The following is a 22,295-nucleotide window of genomic DNA, read 5'->3' on the forward strand; positions in this document are numbered from 1 at the left end:
TGAGCCCTTTTCATATCATGAGGGACTAAACTTTGACCTTTGCAATTTCATGAAAATAATATGGGGCGGGGGTGGGAGGGGTGGGAATATGTGCTTCAAACTTCAGGATGAGTTGAGGAGGCAGGAAAGAGGGCACCATCACCTACTCTCCTTACAGAGAGGAGAAAGAGAAGAGAGAATCATTTTGGAATTTTGTGAACCATCCAGATTGCTCACCGTGAAGGAGGTTATCTGCCTTCAGAGATGCCCCCTCCCAAATGTCTGCTGCCTAGTCTTGGAAGCACAGTGAGCTCCTCGACTCTATCCACTCCATCCCCCCAGCTGGCACTGTTGGCCATGCCTCCCGATGCCCCACAGAACAGCTCCTCAGTTGACCTCCTCCGCCAGGTCTTACTTTAGCTCTCACTTTCCCAGGAAGACTTCCAGACCACCCAGATGATGACAGGTGTCTTCCCAACGCCAGGTCCCCAGAGCACCCCTTGCTTACCCTTCTCACAGCACACACCCAGCCTTTCACCACTGCCTGCTCACCTGTCCCTCCCTCACTGGAATATCAGCTTCTTGAAGATGGGCACAGTTTGAGACAGTCTCTGCTGTTTCTCCAGTATCCGGTACCGCGTCTGGCACTCAAAATACTTTTTGAATGCATAAATGAATGGGCTTGAAAATCAGATGTTGACTTCAAGAGACATGTTCTCTCCACTTGAACATGGCACTCAAGGTGCTGTCTGCTCATGTGGTCCCAACAAGAGTAGGGTTTAAAAGGCAGATTCCTGGACTCCAAACTCAAACACTCTCCCAGTCATCTCTTTGAGCACTAATGTGTGAGTTGCACTGGGTTCCAGCAGTAAAATGTAATACCTAAGAAGACTTCCCTGGTGGTCCGGGGACTAAAACTTTGTGCTCCCAATGCAAGGGAATCAGATTTGATCCCAGGTCAGGGAACTGGATCCCATATGTCACAACCAGGACCCAGTGCAGCCTAGTCGTTTAGTCGTGTCTGACTCTTTGTGACCCCATGGACTGTAACCTATCAGGCTCCTCCGACATACTGGAGTGGGTGGCCATTTCCTTCTCCAGGGGATCTTCCCAACCCAAGGATCGAACCTGGGTCTCCTGCATTAGAGGCAGATGCTTTACCATCTGAGCCACCAGGGAAGCCCCAAATAAATGACACTTATAAGCTTTTCATTTACTATGGAGCACACAAATGATAGCATTTGTCGTGGGGATACAGTGGTAAAAACAACAGAAAAGAAAGTGCTAGCCTTCAAGGAGCTTACCTTCCAGCATGTTGACAAATATTAAACCATTAATCACACAAGTGCAAGGACAGTGTGCAGTGGGCGAACTTACCAAACAAAGGCAGTTTGATCTGAAGTTTGGAAAAATTATAGAGATCAGTAAGGCAAACAGCAAAGGTGAGAGGAAATTTGGGGAGAAAAGAGAGGAAGAAGTGTGTTCAAGAGCCCTGGGGCAGGAAGGAGTATGACATGTTTGTGGGACTGGAAGAATGTCAGTGTGACTGAATTCCAAAGAGGGGGAGGAGAATGGCATGGGGTGAGGCCAGTGAGAAGGGCTGACAATTCTATGCTCAGGCTTCCCATCCCCACCTTAAAACACCCACAGAATGTTTTTCCTTATGTCTAGTTAAGAAATATATAGATACATAAATATATGGATACATAAATCTCCATCTTTATTTTCAGCAGGAGCATAGTAAACATAATACGCATGCGTGTGCATGCATGCTAAGTCGCTTTGGTCATGTCTGACTCTTTGCGACCCTATGAACCATAGGCTGCCAGGCTCCCCTGTCCACTGGATTCTCCAGGCAAGAATATTGGAGTGGGTTGCCAGGCCCTTCTCCAGGGGATCTTCCCAACCCAGGGACTGAATCCAGGTCTCATTATGTCTCTTGCATTCCTGGCGGGTTTTTTTTTTTTTTTTTTACCACTAGTGCCACCTGGGAAGCCCTAATAAGCATATACTTTTATTTATTTGAGATTGTGTGCTGAGTTTTGTTTGGCTGGTTTTGATTTGCTGTTATTAAAAAAGAAACTGCTATAATGCTCTCTTTGTCAACAGTGCTATATCCTTGGGTTGTCACTTGAATTTAAGTAGAGGGTAGCAAATGGCTTCAATAAAAAGATCAGCAGAAACACAGAAATAATCAGTAAGTTGATGATAAAAGGAGAAAGTCACTTATGAGATGAATGAATTAGATTAAGAATTTATCCATAATGTGAGTCTGTACTACAGATCAGTGTTTGCTACTTTCTGAATCATATTTTCCAACCCTAGTCCAGAGGAAGTTTTCAAATTACAGCTAGTCTCCATGTCAAGTCCTGGATATAGCCCTGTATTCTACCTGGATAGATGGGGGGAAAATGGAAACAGTGACAGACTTTATTTTCTTGGGCTCCAAAATCACTGTGGACAGTGATTGCAGCCATGAAATTAAAAGATGATTGCTCCTTGGAAAGAAAACCATGACAAACTTAGCATATTAAAAAGCAGACACATCACTTTGCTGACGAAGGTCTGTATAGTCAAAGCTATGGTTTTTCCTGTAGTCATGTCATGTATGGATGTGAGAGTTGGACCATAAAGAAGGCTGCACACTGAAGAATTGATGCTTTCAAAATGAGGTGCTAGAAAAGATTCTTGAGAGTCCCTTGCTCAGCAAGGAGATCAAACCAGTCAATCCTAAAGGAAATCAACCCTGAATATTCATTGGAAAGACTGATGCTGAAGCTGAAGCTCTAATACTTTGGTCACGTGATATGAAGAGTCGTCTCACTGGAAAAGACTCTGATGCTGGGAAAGTCTGAGGGCAGGAGGAGAAGGGGGTGACAAAGAATGAGATGGTTGGATGGCATCACAGACTCAATGGACATGAGTTTGAGCAAACTCTGGGATATGGTGAAGGACAGGGAAGCCTGTGTACTGTAGTCTATGGGGTCACAAAGAGTTGGGCATGACTGAGCAATTGAACAACAGCAGGAAGAAGCAGTTGATGGAGTTTGAAAATTCCTACTCTGACATCCAGAGAGAGGCTTTAGTTCCCAGATCTGACACTTACTAGCCATATGCCTTGGAGCAACTTTCTTAAGCTTCAGTCTCCTTGTCTATAAAAGAAATAAAAATATTACCTCCCATGCAGGGTTCTAAGGATTGATGGAGACAATTCAGGTCAAGCTTGTAGCACCTGTATATTTGTGGAGCACATGGTAAATGTTAGCTGTTGTTGTCAACAACAGCTGGTTCTCTTCAGAAGGCCAATGTGCAATACTAGCTTTCGTACTTAATGCTTCCTAGGTCCAGACCCAGATCTCAGTGTTTCACCTATATTAACTTATTTAAGCTCAAAAACCTATGAGGTAGGCTCTGTTATTGCATTTTTATAAATAAAGAAACTGAGGCTCTTACTAAATGATTCAGTTTATACATGGCAGAGTGAGAGCTGGAACACAGGCAGCCTTATTGTGCTTATGAGCCAGAAATAGCCACAAGGCCAGAACCACATTATGTCAAGGTGAGGAAGGAATACATAGTGGATCTAGTAAACCCCAATCTGTAGATGAGACCACTGAGGCCCAGAGAATTAAAACGATTCGCTTCCAGATCACACAGTTAATTTGAGAAAGTTCATGATCATTAAGAATTTACATGGTGCTTGAACATTTTGGAGTTGTGTCTTACAAGGGAACATTCATTTAGAAGACCAAAGGCATGCAGACTCTTGGACACTAAGCAGCTATTATGCAATCCAGTTTTATGATTAAAATGTTGTTAATCCCAAAGCATATGGATTTGATTTTTCTTTAAATGTTCACAAGTTTAGAAAGGAAGGGAATAGAGAAGAATTCTGCAGAAAGGAGTTTGAGGTGTTTTGTTTTTTTTTTCCAAATTCAAAAGGATTTCTTTATTTCTTTTTTTTTAAGTGTCCAATATTGAACAACAATTAGGAGATTTGGCTCTGCTCTCCATACTCACTCAGCTTGTTAATGTCACAGCGAATTGGACTCTTTTGTCTTTACTACCCTTGAGGTTGCCATTGTAAGCAATGGATTCCTTTTGTTTGTAAATAAAACACCAGCTACCAAATAAATCTCTCCATTCCAAACTTCGATAAACAGTGTATTTTTCTATCCTGTTTATAATGACACCTGGAAACTCCCTTCAAATTCACTACTCTGCGTGTGTTGGTTGTTCAGTCATGTCCAACTCTTTGCGACCCCACAGACTGTAGTCCCCCAGGTTCCTCTGTCCATGGAATTCTCCAGGTAAGAATACTGGAGTGGGTTGCCATGCCCTTCTCCAGGGGATCTCCTCAATCCAGGAATTGAACCTAGGTCTCCCACACTGCAGGCAGATTCTTTACCATTTGAGTTACCTGGGAAGCCCATCAAATTTACTACTAGGTGCATCAAAGGAACCGTCTGGGATGCAGAGTTCAAGTTTTTCCACTAGCACATCAAATAGTGTGTTCAAGTATAAAGAGCAAAAATTGATAAGAGTTAAGAATTTCAGTTCTGGCCTTCTGTCTAACCTGTGTGTGACCATCAAGTCCTTTTAGCCACCTGGAGTTGGCTTCCTGATCTATGAATGTGGCCCTAAAGGATTACCTTCTTCACATCTGAATTTCAGTGAGATTTGAGACAGTGAATGTGAAAGCACCATCTTAACATGTAACATTACAGAGTCTTCCAAAGCATCATTTGCTCTGTTCTTCCCTCGGCCTCCTCCTCCTTTAAGATGCAGTTCAAGTGTCATCTTCCCCTCTCTGAAGCCTTCTCTGAAGCTTCTATCTGTTCACATAACATGTCACTTAGTAACAATCTGGTCACAGCTCCATCACTCCATGAGACCACAAACCTTGTCTCAGCCATCCTTTTCAGTCCTCCAAATAGTCACAAAAGGTTTTTTTTTTTTTTTGGACCACATACTCTGAATTTGCAGGTCACAAGAGATGGAAATTAAAAGATGACAATAAGTCATCCCTAACCTCAAGGAATTCACAGCCAATTAGGAGCAGCAGAAAAGGAAGCCAACTATCACAATAAAGGATGGCAAAGTCAGACCTGCCTGGGTGCTCCAGGGGTTAAGTAGATCCTTGACTGCAAGTATTCTTCTCCTGTGGCCACTGAAGGCAAGCTGTAACTTACATTCATTCACTTTCAACAGGTTCTCTGATAGATATCAGCATCAAATCTACCCTTCTAGTCCTTTGGAAGGAAGTTTATCATCACCACCCACCATGCACCAGTGATGTGCTCCAGGCATTTCTCTGAAATTCCGGTGACCAAATAACTTTGGCACCGCTGACCACACACCCAGGTGGTGCTACATATATAGACCTCATAACCGCAACTCATGAATCATTCCCTTTGGTTACATAAAGAGAGAAGCCAAAGTCGCCTCTGGCACCCTCCATGAGTTACAGGTCCAGCGCAGAGGAAGCTGCAAGTTGAAGTCTTAGCTACTTCAGGTCATGTTTCTTTGCATATTCATATTGAGAAATAATATCAATTCCTTACTGCCGGGGACCAGCCCCGGCTGAACCAGGGTATTCGAAGGAGAGACGGCGTAGGCGAAGATCAGGAAACAATTGCTTAATTAAACGTTAATTAAGGATATAAAGAGTAATAGAATGAGGATAGCTCAGTAAAATTCAGTGAAGAAAAGAGGCTGAAATAAGGATAGCTCAGTAGGAAAATTCACTGAAGAAAAGAGACTGAATAAAATTCCAAAGCAGGGAATTAATGTCACCTACGAAGGCCGCAGGCGTCCTCCCGTTCTCCCGAAGGAGAGGAGACACTAAGGCCTCCCCGGTCGGATCTTAGAAGCCCAGGCAAAATTAGTAGGCTTGACAAGCTTCCCTGCCTCAGAGGAAAAATTTAGCTAGAAGGTGAAAGAAAGAACGACATGGGGACACCAAATTCCGGTGAACAAAAAGGAGGTACTTTATTTTCCAAAGCAGTTTTATACCTTAAGTTGTGCATAGAGGATAATGGGGGAAGGGGTAGAGGCATGCAAAGACAGCAGTTCCTGATCCTTATCGAAGTCAGGCTTTCAAACTTATCATATGCAAAAGTTTAGGTGATTTACATCATCTTCTGGCCAGGAAGCCTGTTAACATTTTAAGAAACTTATTTTTCTCTAAAGGTGATTATTTTAAAGTCAGGCGCCAGCCTCCAAAAAGCATTGGAGAAAGTTGCATTCCTATAGGGCAAAGGTGAGGTGGGCTCAATCAAGAAAAGAATTAACTCAAGGGTCCAAGATTATAAACATTGAGGCGACTGCTTACATTTCTATACACCCATTATATCAATCAATACACCGCCAAGGACACAGTAGGTAAGGGATATGGAGACTTAGCAGCAAACATTGGCCCAACAAGTGAAAAACCCTTCACCAATACAATTTCTAATCAATCTTTTAACTACTCAAAGGAATCTGTGTTTAGACAGTTTAGAACATCTCCTGCCTCTCACAGTTGGGAGGCTCTGAACAATCACATGTTGCCGGAAAAAACCTATTCAGGCAGGCTAGAGGACTTCCAAAGGAGTTTGTAGGTTGAAACACTGTCACACCCAAGAATTATTAACTGGAGCTGTAAGCTAACTCTTTTTGCAGAGAGAGGTAGTGGGGGACAGCCCCCCGTAAAGTCAGAGGTGTAGGTGACAGCACAAAGCAGAAAGTAGGCAGACTCTGGTTTTGGGGGTAGATTGCTCGAGAATTTCCAGGGAGACTCCTGAGGCTTGATCCCGCCTTTGCGTATGCCGAGCCTCCTTCCTCATGACCTTTGTCATGGGCGGAGTTCCTCACGCTGGCTACCGGCAGTGATAGAATTCCAGTTGAGCTATTCCAGATCCTGAAAAGTGCTGCACTCAATATGCAATATGCACTCAATATGCAATATGCCGGCTCCCGGCATCTCCCCCTTTTTTATTTCTTAAAACAGCCAGATGCAGCTCAGTCGCGAGCTTCTGAATATTCTGCCGAAGAATCCTGACAATACAAGGAAGAACGATTATGAGAAGCAAAATTAAAGCACCAGCAGCGATGTATCCAAGGATATTAGACAGAATGTTTTTTCCTGAAATGAAGTTAGAGAAAGTGTGAAAAAAGTCATTAGCTGCTCCAGCGGCAGTAAAATCCAGTTGAGAGTGTTCCAGGGTCTGTATTTGATTATGAAGTTTCCCTAAGTCCAGGCCAATGTCAGAGCTGTTCCAAACACCTGAGATATGATTTTTGATTTTTTCCCATTCATAATCTGTCTCGTTTACCTTTAAAGATGTCACGCATATCCACCGGTAATCAGCGTGGCAAGACAGAGCCATTTTCACTTTTAAAGCCTGTAACTCAGTCCCAATATGCATTATTGCCTCTTCTAAGGCGTCTACTCTCATCTCCAATTTTCTATCTATAACCTCCTGTGTTGCTAGAGTTAAAGAGACATTTTTAGACATAGCATTAACATATTGGGCAGTATGCACTTGTTGAGTCAATGATATCGCTGCTGCAGTAACAGAAGTAATTGCTGCTATCAAAGCTGATATTCCTAAAATAAGTAAGCCCACAAATCGCCGTTGTCGCATTAAATCTTGTAGTTGTTGTAACACGGCGAGGCCGTAATTGTCATACCAGTGGCTAGTCACTGTCACAGGTATCATGAGATAGGGTGGGCGTTGTAACACCACAAAAGAGCAAACATTATATTGAGGGGTCAAACAAGATGAAAGCATACATTGTTCACAGGTTACTATATTAGGTCCACCTGAATAATTCATGCGTACATTAAGTCTCTTGGAGTCATTAGTAAAAAGAAAAACATAAGGGGAGGGCAGACAAGCTAAAACAGAATAAGTAGAATTGCTATCTGGGCGGTATAAGGAAACAGGAGCAGTAGCAGCAAGGGCTTTCCAAATTTCAGGTTGCCAATAGGTCTGTTTCTTAGTCGTATAAGACAGCATAGGAGGAACAAATTGATTACGATGCCTTCTAGTGGCATGTATTGGCCAAGGAAGAGGAATCCTATCCCAATTCTCAAATCTGCCCTCAAATGTATTATTGGCTAATGGATCCTCACCTGGATTCGGGTTGCTCCAGTCCTGAATAGTATAATCTCTACCTCCTGGTATCCTATAATCAATCCTTGAATCATAAGTACAAGATGTCCAAGTTGGATATCCTGTATGACTGTCTATGGTGTTCCATACTTTGTCTGAAGGAGCAACCTTATAACAATTCGGATATTTAGGTGGAGATTTGAAATGCAGGGTTACATAGGGGTCAAGAATCCCGGGCATACGAGCCAATAATACCCAAGCTGACCGATGATGTAAAGACCAGGAATCTGTTATAATTATTTTTTTAGAGGCCCCAACACATCCTTCTTTGGCGGGGGTAATAAAGCTTCTAGGGTCATTGGGGAAGTTAAAGCAAACAGGGAAATCACCTGTTAATCCCCTGAAGGTATAATTGAAGTTAATAGGATATTTATCTCTAGTGTAAGAAGTATAGGATCCTCCCAAGAGCTGAGGTTGGTCTGTGTTGACCCGTATAGGCTCATTATCCCAAGTAACAACTTGGAAAGTTGGAGGATCTGGGAGATACGCCCAATATTTGGTTGGAATAGGAGAGGCGCTTACCTGACAGGAAAGCAAAGCAAGCATGGCAATAAACGTTTTCTCAGGAGAAGCTGGAGATCCCTGTAAGGAAGCTATTCCCCGTGCCTGGTGGCAGAGTGTTTTTATTTGTCCCCAAGTAGGTATGGAGGCATTCTGGGTCGCCTGAGTCAGGCGGCCTGACACCCTTTTGTGAGGCAAAGGATCGGGGGGAGCAATATCTTGTATGTGAAGTTGAGACATCTGCTTGGTGGGCGGATCTGTTCCTTGTTCATCCGGGATCTCCGTTGTCAGTTGTCCCGACTCCGGCGGCGTTTCCCGTGCTGGCGCGGGGAGTGAAGGCAGAGGAGGTCCCTTCCTTTTTCGGGGTCGCGGCAGCCGGGGAATCCGGTATCCGAGGGGCTGAGACATGGCGAATCAATCTGTCGGGAACCCAAATTGGAGAATCTGCGTCCTGTGGAAAAATGCAAGCATATCCTCGACCGCTGGTTAACAATGGGTCGGGACCTTTCCATTGTCCGGAAAGGAGGTCCTTCCATTTAACTAATGGTTTTGCATTCAGCTGCTCCGGGCACCAATGGCGAAGCATTGCAGTAGTTCCGGCCGAATCAGCATTTAAAATATTTATTACAAAAAGAGCATGTTGCAAGATTTGATGGGGAGAGCTATACTTAAACTCCCCTTCTTTTAATTTTTGAATTTGGATTTTTAATGTTTGGTGTGCTCTTTCCACAATGGCTTGTCCCTGGGGATTATAAGGGATGCCTGTATTATGTTTAATTTGAAACTTCATACAAAATTCCTGAAAAGACTTAGAAGTATAAGCAGGAGCATTGTCAGTTTTCAAAGCTTTTGGTAGGCCCAAATATGAAAAACAAGTAAAGAGATGTTGTATCACATCTTTAACTGCCTCTCCGGTACGAGCAGTTGCAATAATAACGTGAGAAAAAGTATCTATAGTTACATGAACAAAAGACAATTTTCCAAATGAAGAGATATGAGTTACATCCATCTGCCAGAGTGCATTGGGCTTAAGACCGCGAGGATTAACTCCCATAGGTAGACTATTATAAACAGTGGGGCAGTGTAAGCAAGAACGCACTATCTCTCGAGCAGTCTCTCTGGGAATTTGGAATTGATATCTTAAAGCAGTAGCATTTTGATGATGAAGTGAGTGAGAGGCTCTGGCCTCCTCAATCACAGTAGCCACTGTATTTCTGGTTAACAAGTCAGCCAAATCATTAAAGGCATTTAAAGGGCCGGGCAATCTGGAATGAGCCCGAATGTGTCCAATGAAAAATATTTTATTTCTTTTCCAAATTTGTTGCTGTAATTTAGTTAACAAATGAAATATGGTAGTTTTATTTTCAGGCAAAACCGCAGTTTCAATGTGTGGAAACAACCTGACAATATACTGAGAATCAGAATAAAGGTTAAATTCCTCATCTGCAAACATAGCAAAAGCCTCTATGACTGCTGTTATTTCAGCTCTTTGAGCTGAAGTTTCCTGTGTTTGTAAAACCTTTTGGTGATCTTTAGTAACTATGGAGGCTTTACCGTTTGCTGACCCATCAGTAAAGGCTATCTGAGCATTTGGGATAGGAGACTGTTTGCATCTGACGGGAAAAGTAACTGGATGTTTGGACATAAAATTCAGCAAAACATGTGAGGGTAAATGATGCAAAAATTGACCATAATAATTTCCTATGGCAATCTGCCAATCCTCATCAAACATTAGAAGAGCATCAAGTTGTTCCTTATTATATGGAATTACAATCTCTGCTGGCTCTTTGCCAAATAGTTCAATGCTCCGCTTTCTTCCTTTCAATATCAACGTAGCTATCAGTCCTGGATAAGAAGCTACTACCTTTTTAGCTTGGGTGGGGAGATGGACCCATTCTAGGGGGCCGCTTTGCCATAAAACTCCCGTAGGTGCAGTTGGAGTAGCTAGGCAAAGGAATTGCCAGTTTGCTTGTAAATTAACTCTTTTTACATAGCTATCAGATAAAGCTGCTTCCACTTTCTCTAAGGCCTCCTGAGCCTCAGCAGTTAATTGTCTCTTAGAAGTTGGATCAGGATCCCCGCGTAAAATGTTAAAAAGAGGTTTTAATTCAGCAGTGGTTAATTTTAAATAAGGTCTGATCCAATTAATGTCGCCTAAAAGTTTTTGATAATCATTTAAAGTAACAAGGTGATCTTTTCTCAATTTTAATGGGGCATGAGTCACAGTTTCTGAATTGATAACCCGTCCTAAGTAAGTTATGGGCGGATTGACTTGAATTTTCTCTGGGGCAATTTTTAAGCCTCTGTCTGTTAATGCCAGGGTCAAATCCTGGAGGACAGTTTGTAAATGAGCTCTATCAGGGTGAGCTATTAAAATATCATCCATATAGTGAATCATATAGACCTGTTCATATTTAGCTCTAACATCTTCTAAAGCAGCATTAACAAATTTTTGACATAGAGTAGGGCTATTTTTCATTCCCTGGGGCAACACTTTCCATTGAAACCTTAAATGAGGCTGTTTAAAATTTTCTGCTGGTAAACTAAAGGCAAATCGCTTTTTATCCTCAGCATTTAAGGGGATGGTGAAAAAACAATCTTGTAAATCAATTACGATTATATTATATCCCTCTGGGACGGCTACAGGGGAAGGGAGTCCAGGTTGTAGGGCCCCCATGTCCTCCATGGTGGCATTAATGGCTCTTAAATCCTGTAAAAGTCTCCATTTACCAGATTTTTTCTTAATGACAAAAATAGGAGTATTCCAGGGGCTATTGGAGGGCTCAATATGTCCCAATTCTAGTTGTTCAGAAATTAACGCTTTGGCTGCCAGTAGTTTTTCTTTAGTCAGAGGCCATTGTTCTACCCACACTGGGTCCTGAGATTTCCAAGTAATGGGGTCGGCAGCAAAAACAATGGCCTCCATCAAAAATTTGGATACCCTAATCCAGCACGGAACTTTCGAGGAGCAGGGCAAATCAGCTCAGTTATTCCTGTCTGCTGTTTACCTAACCCTTTTGAAGGGTCATAGCCCATTTGTAGCATTTGAAAAGTTACTTTATCATCAGGGCTAAAAAGTAACATGCCCACTTGAGACAGCACATCTCTCCCCCACAGGGAAAAGGGGAGCGAAGGAATCACATATGGTTGGAATGTTCCACGGGTATTCTCAAATTGCCAGTCTAAAATTTTTGCACTTTTAGCTACTGCAGGAGCTCTTCCTATGCCCACCAAATCATTTTCAGTAGTATGTGTGGGCCAGGAACTGGGCCAGTCTTTCCCAGAAATACAAGAAACGTCTGCTCCTGTATCTAATAGTCCTTCAATAGACTTGCCACTAACGAAAATAGATTTCATAGGACGCTTCTTAGTAATTTCTGTTACCCAAAAAGCCATGTCACTAGATCCAAATCCTTTGTCCTGCCTTTCCTTTTGGGTGGCTGTTTGCCCAATTGCAGTATGATAAGGCAAAAGTAAAAGTTGGGCTATTCTCTGTCCCTGATGTATTTGGAAAGTTTTAGTTGGGGGTGAAATCATTATCTGAATTTCTCCTGTATAATCTGAGTCAATTACTCCAGGAATAATTGTAAGACCTTGCATAGCTAAGGAACTTCTGCCTAATATAATTCCTACCAAGCCAGTTGGTAATGGGCCTTTAACTCCTGTAGGGATTTTAATAGTGGGGCTATCTGGAGTTAATATTGTTGAGGTGGTGGAACTGAGGTCCAGTCCTGCACTGCCTGGGGTTGCTCTGATGAGCTCTGCGACGGGACGAAGGGAATGAATGGGTTCAGTGAGGCTGCCCCAATCGTTGTCGGGGCCTGGGGCTGGCCCCTCAACCCGTTTCCCGACTGCTGGTCGGGGCCTAAAAAGACTCCATTTCTATGAAATCTTGACCTACAGTCCCTTGCCCAATGATATCCTCTCTGGCAGCGAGGACAGAGAGACCTAGGATACGTGGGCTGGGGGGCAGGATTTTGCAGAGCAGACACGACTGGTTGGGCAGGGTTAGGCGGATAAGAACTAGGTGGTCTTTGAGGGCAGGCACGAGAAATGTGTCCCACCTGACCACAGGAAAAACAAGTTCTAGGCAATGCATTCCTATTTTGGTTATTGGGATCGCCTTGTGTTGGTTTATTCTTATTAGTAAAAAAGGATTGGACTGCTTGCTGATAGGAATTCCCTTTCATTGCTGCAGCTATAGCAACACCCTGTAGCATTGACGGTCCTACATCTGCACACTGCTTTATATAATCAATTAAAGTTCCAGATCTTCTTATAGGGCGTAAAATAGCCTGGCAGGTAGAATTAGCATTTTCAAAGGCCAATTGTTTAGTCAATAATTTGGCTGCCTCAGAATCAGAAATTATTCTCTGGACAGCTTCTGAAAGCCGTGAGACAAAGTCTTCAAATGGCTCTTCTGACTTTTGTTTAATATTAGATAGAGCAGTACCTGATGCATTACCATCGGGCAATGAACGCCAGGCAGTAAAAGCACAATTAGCTACCTGTCGTATAGCAATTTTATCTAATTTCATCTGTTCATTAAGCGAGGGGTAGTCAACTTGTCCAAGTAGCATAGTTTCAGTGATATATTGAAGCTCTCCCTCCTGGTTGCTAAGAGCACACATGCGAGCGAGATCATCATATTCAGATTTCCAGAGTATGAAATGTCCTCCAGACAGGCAGGCCCTAGCAATTGTTTTCCATTCTCGAGGTGTTAACCATTGACCTGCTAAATTTTCTACCAGCTGCATCGTGTATGGGGCTTTAGGCCCATACGAGACACATGCATTTTTAAGTTCTTTTACCAATTGAAAAGAAACGGGCTCCCAGCCGAGAGCCTTTTGTTCGTCTTCATCATTGTCAAAAATTAAAGGGAAACAAGCCTGGAGTTGGGGATCGAATTTGTCGCCAGGGGCAGAAAAGACCCGTCTCTGTCTCCGTGGAATCGATAGTGGAGCATTCCCACTTCGATAAGGAGGTGGCGGAAGTGTTATGGGTTTAATATCTTGTGGCCTGCATTTCATGTCCTTCGGTATGGGACCTGCTTGGCTTGGTATGGGAGGTGGTGGCAAAGACATAGGTTCCGTATTTCCTGCTCTGTACTCTGGAGCTCTTTGGACTGTTTGGTATTCAGAGGTTACAAATGGATTAACTGGGAAGGTGTCCTGTGAATTCCTAGGGGCATATGGCCTGATAGGAGAAATTTCCCTTAGGCTCCTTGGAGCAGATGGCCTGATAGGGGAAGTTTCTCTTAGGCTTTTTGGGGCGTCTTTGTTTAAGAGATGCCAATCTTCATCGGAGTGATATTTAGCTGTTATCTCATCTAAATTCTCTTTTCCTTTTGGGGAAGACTGATCTCCTTTCTCATCCCTGTCTTTAAGTTGTTCCTGAGTAGTCATGGCTGCTAACATTTTTCTTAGTTGCCGATAGTCAGGCGGGTCTTCGTTTTTCTCATTTTCCTCAGGTTTAACTACAGTTTCAGCCTCATTTTCCTCTTTAACGGTTACTCTTTTAGATTCAGGGGCAGGTTTAGCTACAGCATTTTCTTCACTATCCCTTTTAAGATGTACTTTTTCTGAATCCGGGGCAGGGTCTAAGACATCTCTAATGATATTCCATAAGGAAAAGGTGTCATTAGGCACCTTTTCTGAGCCATGTTCGGCATGGTAAGTTTTTAGCTGTTTTCCTACTTTCTCCCAGACATCTAAGTTAACAGAGCCTTCATCTGGAAACCAGGGACAATGCTCTTGTACAAAGGAAAAAAATGATTGAATGGTAGATTTTTTAACTTTGATTCCTCTTTTATTTAATAACTGTAAAATTACTCCTATAAAGAGCTGTCTTTCATTTGATTCAGTGTTACCCATGTCAGAAAATTAAATATAATAGAAGATAAAGCTTTTAGCTTTTTAAAAGATCAGGCTCTTCTTTGGCCTTTTAACTTCAGAAAACCGTTTTCTTTCTCTAAGTCTAACTCTTTAACACTTTCAACACTTCCCACTCCTCTCGCCCTGTCTATCCTACAGGGGGGTCCGCGGCACCCTTGAGTGGGGTCCTAGCCGTCCCGAACACTGGAAGAACAATAGGGCTGGTGACCCAGATTGTTCCGGGGGAGGAACAGTAGGCTGGTGACCCAAACTGTTCCAAGGGAGGAGCAGTAGGGCTGGTCACCCAAACTGCTCCGTGGGGGAACAAGAGGGCTGGTCACCCAGTTGTTCCGAGAACGGGGAGCAATAGGGCTGATGGCTCTGATTGCTTTGGGGAGCTTACCTTCGAAAGTCCCTGTTCGGGCGCCACCTGCCGGGGACCAGCCCCGGCTGAACCAGGGTATTCGAAGGAGAGACGGCGTAGGCGAAGATCAGGAAACAATTGCTTAATTAAACGTTAATTAAGGATATAAAGAGTAATAGAATGAGGATAGCTCAGTAAAATTCAGTGAAGAAAAGAGGCTGAAATAAGGATAGCTCAGTAGGAAAATTCACTGAAGAAAAGAGACTGAATAAAATTCCAAAGCAGGGAATTAATGTCACCTACGAAGGCCGCAGGCGTCCTCCCGTTCTCCCGAAGGAGAGGAGACACTAAGGCCTCCCCGGTCGGATCTTAGAAGCCCAGGCAAAATTAGTAGGCTTGACAAGCTTCCCTGCCTCAGAGGAAAAATTTAGCTAGAAGGTGAAAGAAAGAACGACATGGGGACACCAAATTCCGGTGAACAAAAAGGAGGTACTTTATTTTCCAAAGCAGTTTTATACCTTAAGTTGTGCATAGAGGATAATGGGGGAAGGGGTAGAGGCATGCAAAGACAGCAGTTCCTGATCCTTATCGAAGTCAGGCTTTCAAACTTATCATATGCAAAAGTTTAGGTGATTTACATCATCTTCTGGCCAGGAAGCCTGTTAACATTTTAAGAAACTTATTTTTCTCTAAAGGTGATTATTTTAAAGTCAGGCGCCAGCCTCCAAAAAGCATTGGAGAAAGTTGCATTCCTATAGGGCAAAGGTGAGGTGGGCTCAATCAAGAAAAGAATTAACTCAAGGGTCCAAGATTATAAACATTGAGGCGACTGCTTACATTTCTATACACCCATTATATCAATCAATACACCGCCAAGGACACAGTAGGTAAGGGATATGGAGACTTAGCAGCAAACATTGGCCCAACAAGTGAAAAACCCTTCACCAATACAATTTCTAATCAATCTTTTAACTACTCAAAGGAATCTGTGTTTAGACAGTTTAGAACATCTCCTGCCTCTCACAGTTGGGAGGCTCTGAACAATCACATGTTGCCGGAAAAAACCTATTCAGGCAGGCTAGAGGACTTCCAAAGGAGTTTGTAGGTTGAAACACTGTCACACCCAAGAATTATTAACTGGAGCTGTAAGCTAACTCTTTTTGCAGAGAGAGGTAGTGGGGGACAGCCCCCCGTAAAGTCAGAGGTGTAGGTGACAGCACAAAGCAGAAAGTAGGCAGACTCTGGTTTTGGGGGTAGATTGCTCGAGAATTTCCAGGGAGACTCCTGAGGCTTGATCCCGCCTTTGCGTATGCCGAGCCTCCTTCCTCATGACCTTTGTCATGGGCGGAGTTCCTCACGCTGGCTACCGGCAGTGATAGAATTCCAGTTGAGCTATTCCAGATCCTGAAAAGTGCTGCACTCAATATGCAATATGCACTCAATATGCAATATGCCGGCTCCCGGCACCTTACATCTGTAGAATGCTTTACATATTATCAGATACCTCCATGTGTTCAGTCGCTCAGTCGTGTCCAACTATTTTGCAACTCCATGGACTGTAGTCCTCTGTCCATGGGATTTTTCAGGCAAGAATACTGGAGTGGGTTGCCATTTCCTACTGCAGGGGATCTTCCCAACCCAGGGAGTGAACCTGCATCTCGTGCGCCTCCTGCATTGACGGGCAGATTCTTTACCACTGGGCCACCTGGGAAGCCCAAATACCTCCATACCTATTTTTTAAAACCTCCAACTGAATTTTATTTCTATTTCTTAATTACCTAGCTAATTTGGCTGCTTCAGGGTTTTAGCTGTAGCAAGAGGTCTCTTCATTGCTGTGTGAGGGCTTACGTGCCCCATGGCCTGTGGGATCACCAATCATGGATCAAACCCACCTCCCCTGCATTGGAAGGCAGATTCTTGGCCACTGGACCACCAACGAAGTCCCTTTCCATACCATATTTAACCCTAGCAAATACTCATTGCAATGGATAAACAAGGATTGTTTTCTGTTTTATAGGCAAGAAAGCTGAAACTCAGACTGAAACCCAAGTTTGCTGACCCAGAATTGAATGTTCTGCCAATTACACCACAGCACAAGACATGTGCAGAGGCTAAGAGAAGAGGAAAACTCCAGCACTTACATTGCCCCTACTTTCCACGAGTCAGTTGAGCTTGAGTCGGCAAGCATTACATTAGACTGGGTCACCACCAAGACACCATGCTGGGGGCCAGGACAAGGTGAGAGCAAGACCATCCAACTTCCCAGAAACACTTGTCTCATAAGAGATAAGTAGGCAATGAGCTACAAGGAAGGGCAAAATGAAGTAAGAGCTGTAAAAACACCTGAATGTTTGTGTGTATGTGTCTGTTTGTATAAATAAACGGATGTAAGTATAATGTACAGGCAGAAGTCAAGGGCTTGGGGAGCACAAAGCAGTGGGAGATTATGTTCCTCCAGCAGAGTGCGAGATATTTTCAGGGGGCAAGGGCTCTAATGCTGACAGTTCGTTGCTACCACTTGGCTTGCCATCAAGGAGCTAGTCAGCTAAGACACAGTTCATGCACTCGGGTGTATGCAGTAAGCTGCAACAGCAATTACCAAGACAAGACCAGAGAGCTGAGCATCCGTTTAGCTCTTAGGAGCTTGCTGCTGCTGCTAAGTAGCTTCAGTCGTGTCCAACTCTGTGCGACCCCACAGATGGCAGCCCACCAGGCTCTGCCATCCCTGGGATTCTCCAGGCAAGAACACTGGAGTGGGTTGCCATTTCCCTCTCCAGTGCACGAAAGTGAAAAGTGAAAGTGAAGTCGCTCAGTCGTGTCCGACTCTTCACAACCCCATGGACTGAAGCCCACCAGGCTCCCCTGTCCATGGGATTTTCCAGGCAAGAGCACTGGAGTGGGGTGCCATCAGGAGAACAAGAGGCTTCCACTCTGTTTATCAACAGAAATTACTTCAACGAAAGGAGAAATTACAGAGGTCCTTTATTGATGTGGCTGATTTCATAAGCTTCATTAGAAAAGCTGAAGATCAGATTCAACTTCATTAAATAAGAATGCCTTAGTGTCCTTGAATTTCCTCTTATAGACATTTTAGAGTCACTGATTCATTCATTTCCCAAGTATTTACCGATTGCTCAATATGTGTCAGTCACAGGGTTACATGCTAAGGATCCAGTAACTAATGAAAAAGACACAATCAGGTGCCTTCATGAAGCTGACAGTCTGGAACAGACAGATGTAACCTAAACAACTTCTTTCATATAAACACCAAATCACAAATTATAATTGAGTCTGTAAAGGAGGGTATGTGGTGTCATACATGAGTAAAACGAATATTTAAAACTAGTCATGAATTCAGGGTGACACGTTGTGACCTGCGTGCTGAATTGAATTGAATTAAATCAGGCAAAGGGAAGGGAAGGATATGGGAAGACACTGGGGGCAGAGGAAATAGCATACAAAAGCCTGTGGTGAATGAGTATTAAAGAAATGGAAAAAAGACCTGGAAGGAGCACATACAGCAAGTGTAAGGGAGCATATGAGAGAAGAGGCGGACAGATATGTGGAGATCAAGGTGAGGGGTTTTAAGAGGATGGGCAGAGGGGCAAGATTAGACTTAGTCTTGTCCCCAGATCAGACCCCCAGTGGATAAAACATGGGAAACAGATCAGAAAGAGGCAGGTATGGATGAGGAGGGTCCAGTTTGGAGTTCATTGCATAATCTAGCTAAGAGTTAGTTGGAAATTAGACTAGAGTGGTGGAGGGAGAGAGCAAAACAGGTGGATGAATTGGAGAGACCTTGAGGGCATATACTCAACAGAGCTTTGGAATGCATCCGGGGAGTGAGGTGAGGGTGCCACCAAGGATGGTTTTTATTATAGTCACTCACTCACCATAAACACAGTGAGCTTTTGGTGAGTTTCCATCAAAAGTTCACTATATATAGGTCACTTGATACAGATCACTAGCTATAACTCTTATTTCATTCACTCAAAAAAGCAAAATTAACTAGATGGATGTTGAAGGCGATCCCCGAGACAGAGAACACTGAAGGAAGACCAGGTTGATCTGAAGCTCGTTGAATTTGAGACACATTTGAGGTCTCCAAGTAGAGACATAAAGTGGATGAGCAGATATATGATCTGGAGCCCAGGGGAGAGATCTGGCTGCAATGACAACTAAGCTTTTGAATATAAAGCCTTGGAAGAACCAAAATAAAGACAGGATCCATTTATTTGATACGCATTGTGCCAAGCCAAATAATGTTTGAAGAAGGCATAAAAACTGGGTGGCATTCTGTCAGTTATGTTAAGCACTGGTTTCTAATCACTCTTTGGAAGAAAATGTGTATCACTACTGAAGCATTTATTACACACTATGGTTATTTTCATGCCTGCCATATGTAATACAGAAAATGTTGGAGGAAGAATAACAGAACAAAAACCTCCTAGTAAATGTTATACTTTAAAAAAATTATGTATTTAGCTATTTCACTCCACATAATTATTTTCTGCTTCATATATGTTTTTGTATGTTTCAGTGATTCATTATTACTGCTAAACAGTATTCCATTATATTATTATATTCCATTATATTATTCCATTATATATATTACAGTTTGTTTACTCATTTCTCCTATTGATGGATATTTGGTATGTTTCCAGTTTTCAGATACTTTTATTATTCAATTCTATTTCCTTTGTTAGTTCTTCAGCTATAATGTTTTAAAAGTTTTCATTTGTTGTTTTAGGGTTTAAAGCATGCATACCATTTTATCACAGTTTATCTTCCAGAGATATTATACCACTTGGCATACAGTAGAAGAACCTTATAATAGAGCTACTCATTTCCTTCTTCCTGGTGTTTGTGCTATTGTTGTCATGCATTTTATTTTTACACATACTATAAATACCACATTAAATTTGTATTATTTTTAATAGCATTTAAAGATGTTTAAATCACAGGAAATTTGTAGTTATCATTTTATAGGCTTTTCATTCTTTTGTGCAGTCTCCTGTCTAGTATCACTTTCCTATGTTGTTGTTTACTCATTAAGTCTTGTCCACTTCGTTGCAACCCAACGGACTCGTAGCCCACCGGGCTTGTCTGTCCACGGGATTTCTCAGGCAAGAATACTGGAGTGGGTTGCCATTTCCTTCTTCAGAGGATCTTCCTGACCTAGGATTCAAACTCACGTCTCCTGCATTGGTATGCAGATTCTTCACCACTGAGCCACCAGAGAAGCCCTTAGGTTTGAATTACTTCATTCAACATTTAGTTTGAATTATTTCATTCAACATTTCTTGTAGTGCAAATCTTCTGATAATTGCTTTGGCTTTGTATATTTGAAACAAGGTTTTTTTCCCCTTTTTTAAGTGGAGAATAATTGCTTTACAATGTTGTGTTGGTTTCTGCCCTGCAACAATGAATCAGCCATAAGTAAACGTGTGTCCCCTCCCTCTTGAACCTCCATCTTTTTATTTTTAAAGATATTTTTACTGGATATAAAATTCCAGGTGAACAGGTTTTTTTTCTTTATTGCTTTTAATATGTTGTTCCCCTGACTTCTTGCTTGTATAGTTTCTATACAATCTGCTGAGAAGTCTGCTATCATTTTGTGTTTGTTCTTGTGTATCTTGTTTTGTCTGGATGACTTCAAAATTCTTTCTTTATCATTCCTTTTGAAATACTATTATAGCTTGCTTTCCTATAATTTTCTTTATGTTTCTCATGCTTGGAGTTTTGGGGTTTTCTTAGATCTATAGCTTTAGCGTTTGCACCACATTTGGGATTATTTAGCCATTCATACATATGTGTGCTCCCTTCTATTTCAGAGCTCCTATTGCACTTATTACATTAAGTTGCTTCAAATTGTCTCACAACTCATTGATAATCCATATTTTGCTTGTTTCCTGTGTATTTGGTTTTAGATCATTTCTACCACTGTCTTTCAGTTTTTTAATCTATTTTTTGCAGTGTCTAATCTGACGTTAAACAAATACAATATATTTTTATCACAAACATTGCAGTTTTAACTTCTAAAAGTCTAACTTGGATCATATATATATATATATAATTTGCATGTCCCAGGAATGTGCCTAATTGATCTTCCAACTGTTTAAAAATTTTTTAGAAAAATTTTGGCTGCACTGGATCTTCATTGCAGTGTGTGGGCTCTTCACTGTGGCATGTGGGCTTTCTCTATTTACAGAGCAAAGGCTTTTACATTGGCAGGTGGATTCTTTTACCACTGAGCCACCTGGAAAGTGGAGAAGGCAATGGCACCCCGCTTCACTACTCTTGCCTGGAAAATCCCATGGACGGAGGAGCCTGGTAGGCTGCAGTCCATGGGGTCACTAAGAGTCGAACACGACTAAGCGACTTCGCTTTCACTTTTCACTTTCATGCATTGGAGAAGGAAATGGCAACCCACTCCAGTGTTCTTGCCTGGAAATCCCAGGGACAGGGGAGCCTGGTGGGCTGCCGTCTATGGGGTCGCACAGAGTCGGACACGACTGAAGCGTGTAGCAGCGGCAGCAGTAGCAGCACCTGGGAAGCACTGCCTCTAAGTTAAGGCTAATTAAGCCCCACAACTGAGGCAAGACTCCTGTGAGAATTTTTGAATTATGAATGATGAGGTTTTCCAGTCTGGCTGATAAGAACAGCTCATTACTCTGCTTAATATTTAAGCAGGACTCTGCAAATCAATTTGTTTTCTATCCATGCAATTCTCCTTTCCTTGGTACTCTGCTCTGTGACTCTAGCTGCACACATCTCATCTCTGCCTCTTCAACTTAGAGAGACCAACAAACTCTGCCTGGGTCCCCCCTGCCTTCACTGTGGCCAATGACAAGGGTCAATTCATTGGTTTCTCATATCTAAGAGATCACTGCCTTTCCTCACCTGATACCTAATTTCCTGAAAATTGTTGTTTCCTTTATCTTGTCTGTTTTTTACATCTAAAAAAAAATATTTGGTTGTTTCAAGTGGAATGACAAACCCACTCCTTGTTTTGCCACCTTAGAAACAGAGGACTTTTAGTAGACTTTTAAGTCTGCCTTTGTTTTTGATCAATTCATTACTGAAAATCCTAGCTTACACAAGTATGTGATTGTGAATGCTAATTATAAATATATACTTTTTCTATTTGCAATAGAAATCTTCAAGTAATCATAGCCAAAAATAATGGTAAATTCTATGTTCTAGTCTCTGGTATAAATGAAGAATTGAAATACAATAAAACTTTTTGGTTGACCAAGTTTAAATAAATTATTAATTCAAAATCTGCAAAGAAAACATATTTCTTTAATGTTTTAAATTTCTCTTCTGGAGAGTAATGATTAGAAGTTTGAGACATGAAAGCGAAAAGTAACAACACCTCTAAATTTTGTTTTATTCAAATTGGCTTCATTAATAGCA

General features: G+C 42.3%; 1 long non-coding RNA gene across 1 annotated transcript; it reads right to left on the reverse strand.

Annotated features, from left to right (window-relative positions):
* Window positions 1-5,945: 5,945 nt before the first annotated feature.
* On the reverse strand, window positions 5,946-16,346 carry LOC147362774 (uncharacterized). Its single transcript, XR_015135812.1, has 2 exons — window positions 14,916-16,346; window positions 5,946-9,058 (listed from the first exon to the last, which is right to left on the reverse strand). It is a non-coding gene; the product is annotated as an uncharacterized LOC147362774 (long non-coding RNA).
* Window positions 16,347-22,295: the final 5,949 nt, after the last annotated feature.

The sequence above is a fragment of the Bos grunniens genome, chromosome 11, assembly GCF_055505025.1.
Source record: "Bos grunniens cultivar Pamir isolate PY7600 chromosome 11, Bosgru_T2T1.0, whole genome shotgun sequence".
Classification (NCBI taxonomy): Eukaryota; Metazoa; Chordata; class Mammalia; order Artiodactyla; family Bovidae; genus Bos; species Bos grunniens.